The following is a 17,354-nucleotide window of genomic DNA, read 5'->3' as shown; positions in this document are numbered from 1 at the left end:
AGAGACGACGATCTGGTGATGGCCTGCGCGCAGGAGCTGTAGTTTGGCGCCCATCTTGTGGTGTGGTCGCCGACGGTGTCTGGTGCACAGGTGATAGTCTGTGCACTGATGTCGTCTGGTGCACAGGTGACCAACTGCGCGATGACGAACTGTGGCGCACAGGTGACGATCTGTGTGCTCGCGATGCTTGCGGCGCAGTTGATGGTCCACGCGCTGCTGCCGATGCCTGCTGCACAGGTAACGGTCCGTGCGCTGGCGATGTCCTGTGCGCAGGTGATGTCCTCTGGGCAGGTCTGTCTGAAAAAAAAAAAAAAACATTAGCACATACAAAAAATTTAAAAGGAAATACAGCTCATGTGAATGTATTCTTACCATCAGACCTCCTTTTGGACGGCTGGTCTCCCGCCTTCCTCCGTCTTCTGGGCGGTTCTTCCTCCTCGAGAAAGCCAGCAGGACGGCTGGAGTCCACACCTCCGCGAACTCCTTCGACCATGACAGGGTTCAAGCGCCTTCTAATAACGTTCTCCCAGGATAGCCACTTCAAATTGAGAGCCGGGCCACCTCCCGTAGCTGTCTCATGTCGGCGCTGAATCCCCATCTTCTTCTTGGTCTGTCTGCGGCAATCACTGTACCGCTTCAAGCAATTTCGGGTGCTCCGACGGTTTCCAGAAATTGCAGTTACTTGACTGGCGATGGATTCCCAGATGTTCCGCTTTACCTTAAATGCTGTTTTCTGTGCCCTTGATCCATACAAAACGTCGTAGGACCTGTCGACGCAATCCACTAGGACACAGTTTTCCGCCTCAGTGTATCTGGGTCCACGCGGCTTTTTCTGTCCTGCTTCTTCACCAGAGGCTTCCTCCTCCGACTGCTCCTCTGGCTGGCTTCTTGCCTTTAGGGATTAAAAAAAAAAAAAAAAAATTTTTATTAAGATCGGTATGTACCTGTGAGTGTCAGTATCCCTGGCATTGCGCACCTATTACAGTAGGTGTGCATGGCATTGCACAAACTACAGTGGGTAAAGTTTGATGCTATTTGTGTCTGCATGTGTGGTTAAGTACCTTTTTACTAGGCTTTTTCTTGGACTTCTCATGGGCCCTTGACGACCGCGGCTGGTCACTAGATGCCTGGTCGGTCGCATCCGCCTCCTGGGTTGGCTCCCACTCCTCATTGCTTTGCAGGGATAGATCCGAGGGGGTGGGGGAAGGGGCGGATCGGGTTGGTTTGTCCCTTGACATCTCTGTTATAAAAAAAAAAAAACATACATGTATAAATGGCTGACCCTCACAAAATGGCTGCCCCTTACAAAATGGCTGCCCCTTACAAAATGTCGACCAGGCTGTCGACTAAACTTGCTCCAAATCACCCCAAAATGGCCAGAAAGCATCCCTGCACACTCAGGAGGCACCCCACAGCAAAATTAGGTGGGAAAACACATGTTTGAAAAACAATCAGCAGCACATGTCAACCTGGCTGTCGACTCAACTTGCTCCAAATCACCCCAAAATGGCCAGAAAGCATCCCTGCACACTCAGGAGGCACCCCACAGCAAAATTAGGTGGGAAAACACATGTTTGAAAAACAATCAGCAGCACATGTCAACCTGGCTGTCGACTAAACTTGCTCCAAATCACCCCAAAATGGCCAGAAAGCATCCCTGCACACTCAGGAGGCACCCCACAGCAAAATTAGGCGGGAAAACACATGTTTGAAAAACAATCAGCAGCACATGTCAACCTGGCTGTCGACTCAACTTGCTCCAAATCACCCCAAAATGGCCAGAAAGCATCCCTGCACACTCAGGAGGCACCCCACAGCAAAATTAGGCGGGAAAACACATGTTTGAAAAACAATCAGCAGCACATGTCAACCAGGCTGTCGACTCAACTTGCTCCAAATCACCCCAAAATGGCCATAAAGCATCCCTGCACACTCAGGAGGCACCCCACAGCAAAATTAGGCGGGAAAACACATGTTTGAAAAACAATCAGCAGCACATGTCAACCTGGCTGTCGACTCAACTTGCTCCAAATCACCCCAAAATGGCCAGAAAGCATCCCTGCACACTCAGGAGGCACCCCACAGCAAAATTAGGCGGGAAAACACATGTTTGAAAAACAATCAGCATCACATGTCAACCTGGCTGTCGACTCAACTTGCTCCAAATCACCCCAAAATGACCAGAAAGCATCCCTGCACACTCAGGAGGCACCCCACATCAAAATTAGGCAGGAAAACACATGTTTGAAAAACAATCAGCAGCACATGTCAACCTGGCTGTCGACTAAACTTGCTCCAAATCACCCCAAAATGGCCAGAAAGCATCCCAACACACTCAGGGGGTACACCAATGCTAATAGAAGACCCAAAAAAGTCAATTAAAGAAAAAAAAAAACGTGAAAAACTACCCCAAAACACAAGTCTCCCCCCAAAAATGCAGCAACACAAGCAAGGGGCTATACACATACCTGCACACATGCACACATGCACAAACACCCCATGTACACCTCATGGCAACCCCCACTACACAAACACATACATGCAACACCAGACACACATGTGGTACTTACCTACAACTGTAGTAAAAGCTCCTAAAATGGCTCTGCTCCGGGGTAACAGGAATCCTCCTGACTGTCCTGGAATAAAGCCTGCTGGGGTGTCCAAAGATATCCACAGCAAACAACCAAATTGCTAGCTCTGCACCTCCTCACACCTCTCTGCAGGTTCACAAAATGGCTGCAGAGCACATGCAACAAACAAGCCCTAATATAGTGCTGCTTTGGGCGGGAAGGCGAATTCAGTACGCCCACTGATCGCCGATTGGCCGGAATCCTCCTGCAGGAGGGGCGAATCATTTTTTCATTGCATATTGCGAATCCAGGGTCCCGGCGACAGGGCTGCGGCTGGCGATAGCGGGCGAATCATACAGAGGCGGATCTAATGACGCGATTCGCCCGCTATTGCATATACCCCTTTGTATTGCTCTTCTGGTGACAATGTAGTTTGTTTTTGTCAATTACCATTTTAATAATAGGGTCAAGAAAATTAAGTGGATTTTTGAAAGAAAACAATACTGTCAATATACTATTAAAACAAATTAAAACAGTAAAAGTTATTGTACTTTAAGTAAAAATAAAAGAGCCAAAATATCAATCCCAGTTTTGGATTACTTTAATTAACAAAAAAAATGCATATAGCAGAGGACAGTTGCAATCTGCCTACCTCTGGGTTATAGGCCCAGCATGCTTCCATTGTAGTCCTCTGCTGCACATGTAAGTGCAAGAGATCCTGAAGCACTCACTCATCATGGGAAAGTACCAATGTGTTTCTTCATTGGTTGATGGAAGGAACATCTTACAAAAACTCTCCAGATTATTGACTTTTTAAAGTTTTTCTAGGAAACGTTCTAGATGAATGCTTATTAGCCTTTGTCAGTATGTACTTTCGCAAAGTGTCTCTGAGGCGCAAATAGTTAGCGTGTTCAGTTGTTAACCAAAAGGTTGGTGGTTCAATCCCACCTAGGGACGTAATTGACCTTGTTATCAGATTTTGGTGATCTTTAAGTAGACAAGTAAAGATTTCAAACCACATCTTATGGTGTAGGGTACCTGGCCTTCTCTGATGTAATCAGAGTTAGATTTGATTAAGTGATTTTATAAAAAAAACAGCCACGAAGCACAATTTAGCAGTGGGTTGCAGAGAAAAAGAAATATGCTGGCAGAAAAATCCAATTGAGTGATTAAACAGCTCTTCATTTTCTGGCTTTATTTTTATGCTAACAAATTTGTGCTCTGAAAAGTGTCCACAAAGCCAAGTATCTGATTAACAGCTTTGTAGGGATGGTTTTTCACCTATTATTAAATTAAACTTGCTTCATTGGAAAGGCAGCAAGATGCATCCTCATTTCAATGTCTACTGAAATAATACAGGTTGACACCAGGAAACATAAACGTCACTGCATCCTTGCTGCTTCCTCATGGGGAAGTCTGTTTAATGTGAAAACAAGGTGATATCTAATCAGCACACAGGTAAGGAATTAAGAAAATCTTTCTTTATGGGTGAAGATGTTTCTCACAAAATTGTTGCACCAAGGCATCATTGAAATTCAAGCTGGAAAGATGATTTTAATATATCACTTGTACATTTTGTACTGCTCTTCTGGTGACAATGTAGTTTGTTTTTGTCAATTACCATTTTAATAATAGGGTAAAGAAAATTAAGTGGATTTTTGAAAGAAAACAATACTGTCAATATACTATTAAAACAAATTAAAATGGTAAAAGTTATTGTACTTTAAGTAAAAATAAAAGAGCAAAAATATCAATCCCAGTTTTGGATTACTTTAATTAACAAAAAACAATGCATATAGCAGAGGATAGTTTCAATCTGCCTACCTCTGGGTTATGGACCCAGCATGCTTCCATTACAGTACTCTGCTGCACATGTAAGTGCAAGAGATCCTGAAGCACTCACTCATCATGGGAAAGTACCAATGTGTTTCTTCATTGGTTGATGGAAGAAACATCTTACAAAAACTCTCCACATTATTGACTTTTTAAAATGTTACTAGGAAACATTCTAGATGAATGCTTATTAGCCTTTGTCAGTATGTACTTTTGAAAAGTGTCGCTGTGGCGCAATCAGTTAGTGTATAAGGCTATTAACCAAAAGGTTGGTGGTTCAATCCCACCCAGGGACGTAATTGACCTTGTTATCAGATTTTGGTGATCTTTAAGTAGACAAGTCAAAATTTCAAACCCCATCTTATGGTGTAGGATACATGGCCTTCTCTGATGTAATCAGAGTTAGATTTGATTAAGTGATTTTATAAAAAAAACAGCTAGGAAGCACAATTTAGCAGTGGGTTGCAGAGAAAAAGAAAAATGCTGGCAGAAAAATCCAATTGAGTGATTAAACAGCTCTTCATTTTCTGGCTTTATTTTTATGCTAACAAATTTGTTCTCTGAAAAGTGTCCACGAAGCCAAGTCTCTGATTAACACCTTTGTAGGGATGGTTTTTAACCTATTACTAAATTAAACTTGCTTCATTGGAAAGGCAGCAAGATGCATCCTCATTTCAATGTCTACTGAAATAATACAGGTTGACACCAGGAAACATTAACGCCACTGCATCTTTGCTGCTTTCTCATGTGGAAGTCTGTTAAATGTGAAAACAAGGTGATATCTAATTAGCACACAGGTAGGGAATTAAGAAAATCTTTATTTAAGGGTGAAGATGTTTCTCACAAAATCGTTACCTCAATGCATCATTGAAATTCAAGCTGAAAAGATGATTTTAATATATCACTTGTACATTTTGTATTGCTCTTCTGGTGACAATGTAGTTTGTTTTTGTCACTTACCATTTTAATAATAGGGTAAAGAAAATTAAGTGGATTTTTGAAAGAAAACAATACTGTCAATATACTATTAAAACAAATTAAAACGGTAAAAGTTATTGTACTTTAAGTAAAAATAAAAGAGCCAAAATATCAATCCCAGTTTTGGATTACTTTAATTAACAAAAAAAATGCATATAGCAGAGGACAGTTGCAATCTGCCTACCTCTGGGTTATAGGCCCAGCATGCTTCCATTGTAGTCCTCTGCTGCACATGTAAGTGCAAGAGATCCTGAAGTACTCACTCATCATGGGAAAGTACCAATGTGTTTCTTCATTGGTTGATGGAAGGAACATCTTACAAAAACTCTCCAGATTATTGACTTTTTAAAGTTTTTCTAGGAAACGTTCTAGATGAATGCTTATTAGCCTTTGTCAGTATGTACTTTCGCAAAGTGTCTCTGAGGCGCAAATAGTTAGCGTGTTCAGTTGTTAACCAAAAGGTTGGTGGTTCAATCCCACCTAGGGACGTAATTGACCTTGTTATCAGATTTTGGTGATCTTTAAGTAGACAAGTAAAAATTTCAAACCACATCTTATGGTGTAGGGTACCTGGCCTTCTCTGATGTAATCAGAGTTAGATTTGATTAAGTGATTTTATAAAAAAAACTGCCACGAAGCACAATTTAGCAGTGGGTTGCAGAGAAAAAGAAATATGCTGGCAGAAAAATCCAATTGAGTGATTAAACAGCTCTTCATTTTCTGGCTTTATTTTTATGCTAACAAATTTGTGCTCTGAAAAGTGTCCACAAAGCCAAGTATCTGATTAATACCTTTGTAGGGATGGTTTTTCACCTATTATTAAATTAAACTTGCTTCATTGGAAAGGCAGCAAGTGATGTCATCCAAGCAGTGGGTCAAAGTTGGCTTCAAACCTCGTCTGCTTATGAAAAGAGAAAAGGGGTATGCAGGGCATGGCGGCCTTTTGCGGTGCTTGGATGACCCCTAGTTCGGATTAAATAATGCAGTCGAGTTTCCCACATTTGGGAAAATCACAGGGGTCAGCATACCCAGAATGCAATGAATGAACCGCACCCTGGGAGAACAGTCTTCATGACCATGGTATCTCCTATGCAAAATAAGTATGATTTGGGATAGGGCTGGGGAGGGCCGCTGCTCAGGCACATCTCTGTCAAGTAAAGGAGATTCAACTGAGGCAGCACAAGGGAACTCTTATCTGGGGACAACAACTGCAGGGAGAACACATATTTTCAGATGAACATGGGAGGGCAGAAGGCTGCCTAATACTGAAGCACCCCCAAACAACAAACCAAATGCAACAACTAGTGCAAGCATTCCTGGGGGAAGGCCTGCAGCAGATGGATTTGCATATGGCGATGTCATCCAAGCAGAGGGTCAAAGTTGGCTTCAACCCTCGTCTGCATATGAAAAGAGAAAAGATGCGTGCAGGGCATGGCGGCCTTTTGCGGCACTTGGATGACCCCTAGTTCGCATTAAACACCTCCACCCTCCGTCGGTGTGGGGCTCATGTTGGCTATGCCCCAGCCCCTGAAGCATTCAAGCTGATTTCTTGCAGCAGCTGGGCACTGTAACAGCTCCAGAGCTGCTCTGTAAGGCAAGTAAAAGGGTGTGGGCCCTGCAGCACTACCTGTAGTTCGCATTGTGCGAGACCCCTAGTTCGCATTAAACACCCCCACCCTCCTTCAGTGTGGGGCTCATGTTGGCCATGCCCCAGCCCCTGAAGCATTCACGCTGATTTCTTGCAGCAGCTGGGCACTGTAACAGCTCAAGAGCTGCTCTGTAAGGCAAGTAAAAGGGTGTGGGCCCTGCAGCACTACTTGTAGTTTGCATTGTGCATTGGAAGGCACAAAGTAAGCAGACGGGAGGAGAAGTCAGGATAGTGCACAAGGGTATAGATGGGAGGGGCTCAAGAAAAAAGAAGTGGAAACAGACAGCAAACTAGGCTTCCAATGCACAATGCAAACTACAGGTAGTGCTGCAGGGCCCACACCCTTTTACTTGCCTTACAGAGCAGCTCTGGAGCTGTTTAATCACTCAATTGGATTTTTCTGCCAGCATAATTTTTCTCTTACGTCCTAGAGGATGCTGGGGACTCCGTAAGGACCATGGGGGATAGACGGGCTCCGCAGGAGACATGGGCACTTTAAGAAAGACTTTAGATCTGGGTGTGCACTGGCTCCTCCCTCTATGCCCCTCCTCCAGACCTCAGTTTACTACTGTGCCCAGAGGAGACTGGGTGCTTTTCAGGGAGCTCTCCTGAGTTTCCTGATAGAAAGTATATTTGTTAGATTTTTTTATTTTCAGGGAGCCTGCTGGCAACAGACTCCCTGCATCGAGGGGCGGAGGGGAGAGATGCACACCTACTTCTGTGAGTTGATAGGCTCTGCTTCTTAGGCTACTGTACAGCATTAGCTCCAGAGGGATCGGTACGCAGGTCTCACCCTCGCCGTCCGTCCCAGAGCCGCGCCGCCGTCCCCCTCGCAGAGCCGGAAGATAGAAGCCGGGTGAGTATGAGAAGAAAAGAAGACTTCAGAGGCGGCGGAAGACTTCATGATCTTCACTGAGGTAACGCACAGCAGTAAAGCTGTGCTCCATTGCTCCCATACACCTCACACACGGCAGTCAGTGTAAGGGTGAAGGGCGCAGGGGGGACGCCCTGGGCAGCAATATAGACCTCTCTTTGGCAAAATAAATATATATGCAGCTAGGCACTGTATATATATATAAGAGCCCCCGCCATTTTTTTACTATATTTGAGCGGGACAGAAGCCCGTCGCTGAGGGGGTGGGGCTTCTCCCTCAGCACTCACCAGCGCCATTTTCTCCACAGCACCGCTGAGGGGAAGCTCCACGGACTCTCCCCTGCTTATACCACGGTAGAAAGAGGGTCTTAAAGAAGAGGGGGGCACATAATTAGGCGCATATATATATGGAAATACAGCGCTACTGGGTAAACATAAAATTATTGTGTTTTTTTCCTGGGTCATATAGCGCTGGGGTGTGTGCTGGCATACTCTCTCTCTCTGTCTCTCCAAAGGGCCTTGTTGGGGAACTGTCCTCAGATAAGAGGATTCCCTGAGTGTATGGTGTGTCGGTACACGTGTGTCGACATGTCTGAGGTAGAAGGCTCTCCTAGAGAGGAGCAGGAGCAAATTAATGTGGTGTCTCCATCGACAACGCCGACACCTGACTGGATGGATATGTGGAATGTTTTAAGTGCTAATGTAAACTTATTACACAAGAGATTAGACAAAGCTGAAGCTAGGGAACAGTCAGGGAGTCAACCCATGCCTGTCCCTATGTCGCAGGGACCTTCGGGGTCTCAAAAGCGCCCACTATCCCAAATAGTTGACACAGATACCGACACGGATTCTGACTCCAGTGTCGACTACGATGATGCAAAGTTACAGCCAAAATTGGCTAAATGTATTCGATATATGATTATTGCAATAAAAGATGTTTTGCACATCACAGAGTCCCCTGTCCCTGACACGAGGGTACACATGTATAAGGGAAAGAAACCTGAGATAACCTTTCCCCCCTCACATGAGTTGAACGAATTATGTGAAAAAGCTTGGGAATCTCCAGACAAAAAGCTGCAGATTCCCAAAAGGATTCTTATGGCGTATCCTTTCCCGCCAATGGACAGGATACGGTGGGAATCCTCCCCTAGGGTGGATAAAGCATTGACACGCTTATCCAAAAAGGTAGCGCTGCCATCCCAGGATACGGCTACCATCAGGGACCCTGCTGACCGCAAGCAGGAGGTTACCCTAAAGTCCATTTACACACATTCTGGTACCTTACTCAGACCGGCGATTGCGTCGGCCGGGGTTGTAGCGCGGTGGCAGCATGGACAGATACCTTATCAGCAGAGATTGAGACCCTAGATAAGGATGCTATGTTATTGACCATAGGGCATATAAAAGATGCTGTCCTATATATGAGAGATGCTCAAAGTGACATTAGTCTACTGGGTTCTAGAATAAACGCTATGTCGATTTCTGCTAGACGAGTCCTATGGACCCGGCAATGGACAGGTGATGCCGACTCAAAAAGGCATATGGAGGTTTTACCTTACAGGGGTGAGGAATTGTTTGGGGAAGGTCTCTCGGACCTAGTCTCCACAGCTACAGCTGGTAAATCAAATTTTTTGCCTTATATTCCCTCACAGCCTAAGAAAGCACCACATTATCAAATGCAGTCCTTTCGATCACAGAGAAACAAGAAAGTACGAGGTGCGTCCTTTCTTGCCAGAGGTAAGGGCAGAGGGAAGAAGCTGCACAACACAGCTAGTTCCCAGGAACAGAAGTCCTCCCTGGCCTCTACAAAATCCACCGCATGACGCTGGGGCTCCGCTAAAGGAGTCCGCCCAGTTGGGGGCACGTCTTCGAGTTTTCAGCCACATCTGGGTTCATTCGCAGGTGGATACCTAGGCAATAGAAATTGTTTCTCAGGGTTACAAGCTGAAATTCGAAGAAGTGCCTCCTCGCCGGTTTTTCAAATCGGCCCTACCATCTTCTCCCCAGGAAAGGGAGATAGTGTTAAATGCAATTCACAAATTGTATCTTCAACAGGTGGTGGTCAAGGTTCCCCTGCTTCAACAAGGAAAGGGAAATTATTCGACCCTGTTTGTAGTCCCAAAACCGGACGGTTTGGTCAGACCCATATTAAATTTAAAATCCCTGAACCTATACTTGAAAAGGTTCAAGTTCAAGATGGAATCGCTAAGAGCGGTCATCGCCAGCCTAGAAGGGGGGGATTTTATGATATCTCTGGACATAAAGGATGCATACCTTCATGTACTCATTTATCCACCTCATCAGGCGTACCTAAGATTTGCGGTACAGTATTGTCATTACCAATTTCAGACGTTGCCGTTTGGTCTCTCCAGAATTTTCTCCGAGAATTTTCACCAAGGTAATGACGGAAATTATGGTGCTCCTGCGAAAGCAAGGTGTCACAATTATCCCGTACTTGAACGATCTCCTCATAAAAGCGAGATCAAGAGAGCAGTTGCTGAACAGCGTATAACTTTCACTGAAGGTGTTACAGCAACACGGCTGGATTCTCAATATCCCGAAGTCGCAGTTGGTTCCTACGACTCGTCTGACTTTGCTTGGGCATTATTCTGGATACGGACCAGAAAAGGGTTTATCTTCCGATAGAAAAGGCCCAGGAACTCATGACTCTGGTCAGGAACCTATTGAAACCAAAACAGGTGTCAGTGCATCACTGCACTCGAGTCCTGGGAATGATGGTGGCATCATACGAGGCCATTCCCTTCGGCAGGTTCCATGCGAGGATCTTGCAATGGGACCTACTGGACAAATGGTCTGGGTCACATCTACAGATTCATCAGTTGATCACCCTGTCCCCCAGGGCCAGGGTATCTCTCCTGTGGTGGCTGCAGAGTGCTCACCTTCTAGAGGGCCGCAGGTTCGGCATTCAGGACTGGATCCTGGTGACCACGAACGCGAGCCTCCGAGGTTGGGGAGCAGCCACACAGGGAAGAAATTTCCAAGGTCTTTGGTCAAGTCAGGAGACTTGTCTTCACATCAACATCCTGGAGCTAAGGGCCATATACAACGCCCTATGTCAAGCGGAGACCTTACTTCGCGACCAACCAGTTCTGATCCAGTCAGACAACGTCACCGCAGTAGTTCATGTAAACCGCCAAGGCGGCACAAGGAGCAGAGTGGCGATGGCGGAAGCAACCAGAATTCTTCGCTGGGCGGAGAATCATGTAAGCGCACTGTCAGCAGTGTTCATTCCGGGAGTGGACAACTGGGAAGCAGACTTCCTCAGCAGACACGACCTACATCCAGGAGAGTGGGGACTCCATCAGGAAGTCTTCGCACAGATTGCAAGTCGGTGGGGACTGTTCCAGATAGACATGATGGCGTCCCGCCTCAACAAAAAGCTACAGAGGTATTGCACCAGGTCAAGAGACCCTCAGGCAGTAGCTGTAGACGCCCTAGTGACACCGTGGGTGTTCCGGTCGGTCTATGTATTTCCTCCTCTACCTCTCATACCCAAGGTGTTGATAATAGTAAGAAAAAGAGGAGTAAGAACAATTCTCATTGTTCCAGATTGGCCGCGAAGGACCTGGTATCCAGATCTGCAGGAAATGCTCACAGAAGATCCGTGGCCACTTCCTCTAAGACAGGACCTGTTGCAACAGGGGCCCTGTCTGTTCCAAGACTTACCGCAGCTGCGTTTGACGGCATGGCGGTTGAACGCCGGATCCTAGCGGAAATGGGTATTCCAGATGAGGTCATTCCTACGCTAATAAAGGCTAGGAAGGACGTGACATCTAAACATTATCACTGTATATGGCGAAAATATGTTTCTTGGTGTGAGGCCAGGAATGCTCATACGGAAGAATTCCACCTGGGCCACTTCCTTCACTTCCTACAAACTGGAGTGAATTTGGGCCTAAAATTAGGCTCTATTAAGGTTCAGATTTTGGCCTTATCCATTTTCTTTCAAAAGGAATTGGCCTCTCTTCCTGAAGTAAGTACAAACTTTTGTGAAGGGAGTACTGCATATTCAGCCTCCTTTTGTACCTCCGGTGGTCCCTTGGGACCTTAACGTGGTGTTAAGGTTATGGTTTGAACCACTTAAAATGGTGGAGTTTAAATATCTCACTTGGAAGGTGGTCATGTTATTAGCCTTGGCTTCCGCTAGGCGAGTGTCGGAATTAGCAGCTTTATCACATAAAATCCCCTATCTGGTTTTCCATATGGATAGAGCGGAATTGCAGACCCGTCCTCAATTCCTGCTAAAAGTGGACTCATCCTTTCATATGAACCAACCTATTGTGGTGCCTGTGGCTACGCGTGACTTGGAGGATTCCGAGTCCCTTGATGTGGTCAGGGCTTTGAAAATTTACGTGGCCAGAACGGCTAGAGTCAGAAAAACAGAAGCACTGTTTGTCCTGTATGCAGCCAACAAGATTGGCACCCCTGCTTCAAAGCAGACTATTGCTCTCTGGATCTGTAACACGATTCAGCAGGCGCATTCTATGGCGGGATTGCCGTTGCTTAATTCAGTCAAGGCCCATTCCACTAGGAAGGTGGGCTCTTCTTGGGCAGCTGCCCGAGGGGTCTCGGCACTACAGCTGTGCCGAGCTGCTACTTGGTCGGGTTCAAACACCTTTGCAAAGTTCTATAAGTTTGATACCCTGGCTGAGGAGGACCTCCTGTTTGCTCAATCGGTGCTGCAGAGTCATCCGCAGGAGCCCGTTTGGGAGCTTTGGTATAATCCCCATGGTCCTTACGGAATCCCCAGCATCCTCTAGGACGTAAGAGAAAATAAGATTTTAAACCTACCGGTAAATCTTTTTCTCGTAGTCCGTAGAGGATGCTGGGTGCCCGTCCCAAGTGCGGACTACTTCTGCAAGACTTGTATATAGTTATTGCTTACATAAGGGTTATATGTTAGTTTTCATCGGTCTTGGACTGATGCTATGTTGTTTTCATACTGTTAACTGGGTAGTATATCACAAGTTATACGGTGTGATTGGTGTGGCTGGTATGAATCTTGACCTTGGATTAACAAAAATCCTTTCCTCGTACTGTCCGTCTCCTCTGGGCACAGTTTCTCTAACTGAGGTATGGAGGAGGGGCATAGAGGGAGGAGCCAGTGCACACCCAGATCTAAAGTCTTTCTTAAAGTGCCCATGTCTGCTGCGGAGCCCGTCTATCCCCCATGGTCCTTACGGAGTCCCCATCATCCTCTACGGACTACGAGAGAAAAAAATTTACCGGTAGGTTTAAAATGTTATTTTTTTCTCTGCAACCCACTGCTAAATTGTGCTTCCTAGCTGTTTTTTATAAAATCACTTAATTAAATCTAACTCTGATTACGTCAGAGAAGGCCAGGTACCCTACACCATAAAAGGGGGTTTGAAATTTTGACTTGTCTACTTAAAGATCACCAAAATCTGATCACAAGGTCAATTACATCCCTGGGTGGGATTGAACCACCAACCTTTTGATTAATAGCCCATGTAAGTGAAAGAGATCCTGAAGCACTCACTCATCATGGGAAAGTACCAATGTGTTTCTTACAAAAATTCTCCAGATTATTGACTTTTTAAAGTTTTTCTAGGAAACGTTCTAGATGAATGCTTATTAGCCTTTGTCAGTATTTACTTTTGCAAGGTGTCTATGTGGCGCAATCGGTTAGCATGTTTGGCTATTAACCAAAAGGTTGGTGGTTCAATCCCACCCAGGGATGTAATTGACCTTGTAATCAGATTTTGGTGATCTTTAAGTAGACAAGTCAAAATTTCAAACCCCCTCTTATGGTGTAGGGTACCTGGCCTTCTCTGATGTAATCAGAGTTAGATTTAATTAAGTGATTTTATAAAAAAAACAGCTAGGAAGCACAATTTAGCAGTGGGTTGCAGAGAAAAAAAATTATGCTGGCAGAAAAGTCCAATTGAGTGACGAAACAGCTCTTCATTTTCTGATTTTATGTTTATGCTAACAAATTTGCTCTCTGAAAAGTGTCCACAAAGCCAAGTCTCTGATTAACACCTTTGTAGGAATGGTTTTTCACCTATTACTGAATTAAACTTGCTTCATTGGAAAGGCAGCAAGATGCATCCTCATTTCAATGTCTACTGAAATAATACAGGTTGACACCAGGAAACATAAACGTCACTGCATCCTTGCTGCTTCCTCATGGGGAAGTCTGTTTAATGTGAAAACAAGGTGATATCTAATCAGCACACAGGTAAGGAATTAAGAAAATCTTTCTTTATGGGTGAAGATGTTTCTCACAAAATTGTTGCACCAAAGCATCATTGAAATTCAAGCTGGAAAGATGATTTTAATATATCACTTGTACATTTTGTACTGCTCTTCTGGTGACAATGTAGTTTGTTTTTGTCAATTACCATTTTAATAATAGGGTAAAGAAAATTAAGTGGATTTTTGATAGAAAACAATACTGTCAATATACTATTAAAACAAATTAAAATGGTAAAAGTTATTTTACTTTAAGTAAAAATAAAAGAGCCAAAATATCAATCCCAGTTTTGGATTACTTTAATTAACAAAAAACAATGCATATAGCAGAAGATAGTTTCAATCTGCCTACCTCTGGGTTATGGGCCCAGCATGCTTCCGTTGCAGTACTTTGCTGCTCATGTAAGTGCAAGAGATCCTGAAGCACTCACTCATCATGGGAAAGTAGCAATGTGTTTCTTACCAAAACTCTCCAGATTATTGACTTTTTAAAGTTTTGTTAGGGAACGTTCTAGATGAATGCTTATTAGCCTTTGTCAGAATGGACTTTTACGAGGTGTCTCTGTGGTGCAATCGGTTAGCATGTTTGGCTATTAACCAAAAGGTTGGTGGTTCAATTCCACCCAGGGATGTAATTAACCTTGTGATCAGATTTTGGTGATCTTTAAGTAGACAAGTCAAAATTTCAAACCCCCTCTTATGGTGTAGGGTACCTGGCCTTCTCTGATGTAATCAGAGTTAGATTTAATTAAGTGATTTTATAAAAAACAGCTAGGAAGCACAATTTAGCAGTGGATTGCAGAGAAAAAAAAATTATGCTGGCAGAAAAGTCCAATTGAGTGATTAAACAGCTCTTCATTTTCTGACTTTATTTTTATGCTAACAAATTTGCTCTCTGAAAAGTGTCCACAAAGCCAAGTCTCTGATTAACACCTTTGTAGGAATGTTTTTTCACCTATTACTGAATTAAACTTGCTTCATTGGAAAGGCAGCAAGATGCATCCTCATTTCAATGTCTACTGAAATAATACAGGAAACCAGGAAACATAAACGTTACTGCATCCTTGCTGCTTTCTCATGTGGAAGTCTGTTTAATGTGAAAACAAGGTAATATCTAATCAGCACACAGGTAAGGAATTAAGAAAATCTTTCTTTATGGGTGAAGATGTTTCTCACAAAATTGTTGTCCGAATGCATCATTGAAATTCAAGATGGAAGATGATTTTAATATATCACTTGTACATTTTGCATTGCTCTTCTGATGACAATGTAGTTTGTTTTTGTCAATTACCATTTCAGTAATAGGGTAAAGAAAATTAAGTGGATTTTTTAAAGAAAACAATGCTGTCAATATACTATTAAAACAAATTAAAATGATAAAAGTTATTGTACTTTAAGTAAAAATAAAAGAGCCAAAATATCAATCCCAGTTTTTGATTACTTTAATTATAAAAAAAAAATGCACATAGCAGAGGATAGTTTCGATCAATCGACCTCTGGGTTATGGGCCCAGCATCCTTCCATTGCACTACTCTGCTGCTCATGGAAGTCTGAGAGATCCTGAAGACTAAATTGATTAAAGGCCTAAAAGTACTGGACTATAAGGAAAGACTTACTAGGCTGAATATGTATACACTAGAAAAGAGGTGCCTAAGAGGAGATATTATTAATATCTTCAAATATGTAAAGATACATAACAAAGAGTTATCAGAGGAATTATTTATTAAAAGAACACGTGGTCACTCGCTGCGACTGGAGGAAAGTTCAGAACGCAATGGAGGAAAGGGTTCTTCACTGTTAGGGCAATCAGGATGTGGAATTCCCTGCCAGGGAAGGTGGTAATGGCGGACTCTGTAATTGGATTTAAAAAAGGAATGGATACATTTCTGAATGAAAAAGCTATCCAAGGTTATAATACTTAAAATATCAACATGGTTAATCCGGGGGTAACATGAGTTTTAGTAGCTAACTAGTCATAAAACATTATTCAGCAAGTATGTAGAATCATCACAACTTAAAACAGGTTGAACACGATGGGCAATTTGCCTCTATTCAACCTCAAAAACTATGTTACTATATGTTACTATATTACTGTAGTATATAGAACACCACAATGCAATGAGCAGTGATAGTGAGCACTGATGAGGATACTAGAACTGACACTGAGCAGCAAGATGCAGCACTGGACTATTAGTAATGTACTGTAGTATGCTGAGCACCACAATGCAGCACAAGACAATGAGCAGTGATACTGAGCACTGATGAGGATACTACTGAGAACTGACACTGAGCAAGAGAGACACACTACTAGTATTACTGAGCAGCAATAGGTAACCACTGATACTGAGCACTGATATTGAGATTTCCACTGAGAGAACATAGCCACGTCCTCTCCGCTCTCTCTTCAATGCACGAGTAAAAATGGCGGCAACGCGCAGCTCTATATATAATATCCGAATCTCGCGAGAATCCGACAGCGGGATGATGACATTTTCCCTTGTTCAGGTTTTCCGAGTCAGGCGGGAACAACCGAGCCTGCCTCAGACCAGTGTAAACCACGTGGAGTTCGTGGGGAATTCGGTTCTCGGAGAACCGAACCCGCTCCTCTCTACCTTATACCCATCAATTTTTTTTATTTTCAATCTAAGCCCCTGCAGTTTTCTGTAAGCATCTGCTTCGCTATGATGATCAACAAGTCACAAGGGCCAAACACTCAGGGCTTGAGGCATAGATCTTTGGACCAGCTGCTACAAGCATGGCAGAGGTGTCACTATCACTGGTGACACCCAGAGAGGTGGCGAGGGAGATTGTAATGCAGTACGTGCAAATAAGCAGCGCAATGGTAAAAAGGAGGCATGATTTCATAGGTAGGGGCGTGGCCTGGTGGCCTGAATCTACATTTTATTGCTCCGGGTGTCCCGGGGGTTGGGGGCTGCACCCGGGGACTAGTGTGTAAGCGGTGCTGGCTCCTGCACAGTGACAGGGCATGGCCACCCAGTATGACACCTCCCTTCTTGACCATGCTGTAATTGCAGTCGCACTGCAGTTCAGCGTGATCATAAACAATGGTGTAGCCTCCTGCTGGTGCAGACTGTATGTGCGCGCAGGAAGCCGCCACCATTTTTGTGATCACAGCGGCTGAATGTGATGTCATACAGCCGCTGTGACCACGCCCCCTGTGTCTCCTCCATTGCAGACCCCATTTTGAAGCCTTG

The 17,354-nt window shown here is 44.1% G+C and overlaps 1 non-coding gene and 1 pseudogene across 1 annotated transcript; one reads left to right on the top strand and one right to left on the bottom strand.

Moving 5' to 3' along the window:
* Positions 1 to 6,352: 6,352 nt before the first annotated feature.
* LOC134995871 (U1 spliceosomal RNA) lies at positions 6,353 to 6,485 on the bottom strand (annotated as a pseudogene).
* Positions 6,486 to 14,697: 8,212 nt separating this feature from the next.
* On the top strand, positions 14,698 to 14,771 carry TRNAN-AUU (transfer RNA asparagine (anticodon AUU)). The gene has a single exon. It is a non-coding gene; the product is annotated as a tRNA-Asn (tRNA).
* The last annotated feature ends 2,583 nt before the right edge of the window (positions 14,772 to 17,354 follow it).

This window comes from Pseudophryne corroboree, unplaced genomic scaffold (genome assembly GCF_028390025.1).
Source record: "Pseudophryne corroboree isolate aPseCor3 unplaced genomic scaffold, aPseCor3.hap2 scaffold_1417, whole genome shotgun sequence".
Taxonomy (NCBI): Eukaryota; Metazoa; Chordata; class Amphibia; order Anura; family Myobatrachidae; genus Pseudophryne; species Pseudophryne corroboree.
Note: the sequence above shows the minus strand (reverse complement) of the source record. Positions and strands in the feature narration are given on the sequence as shown.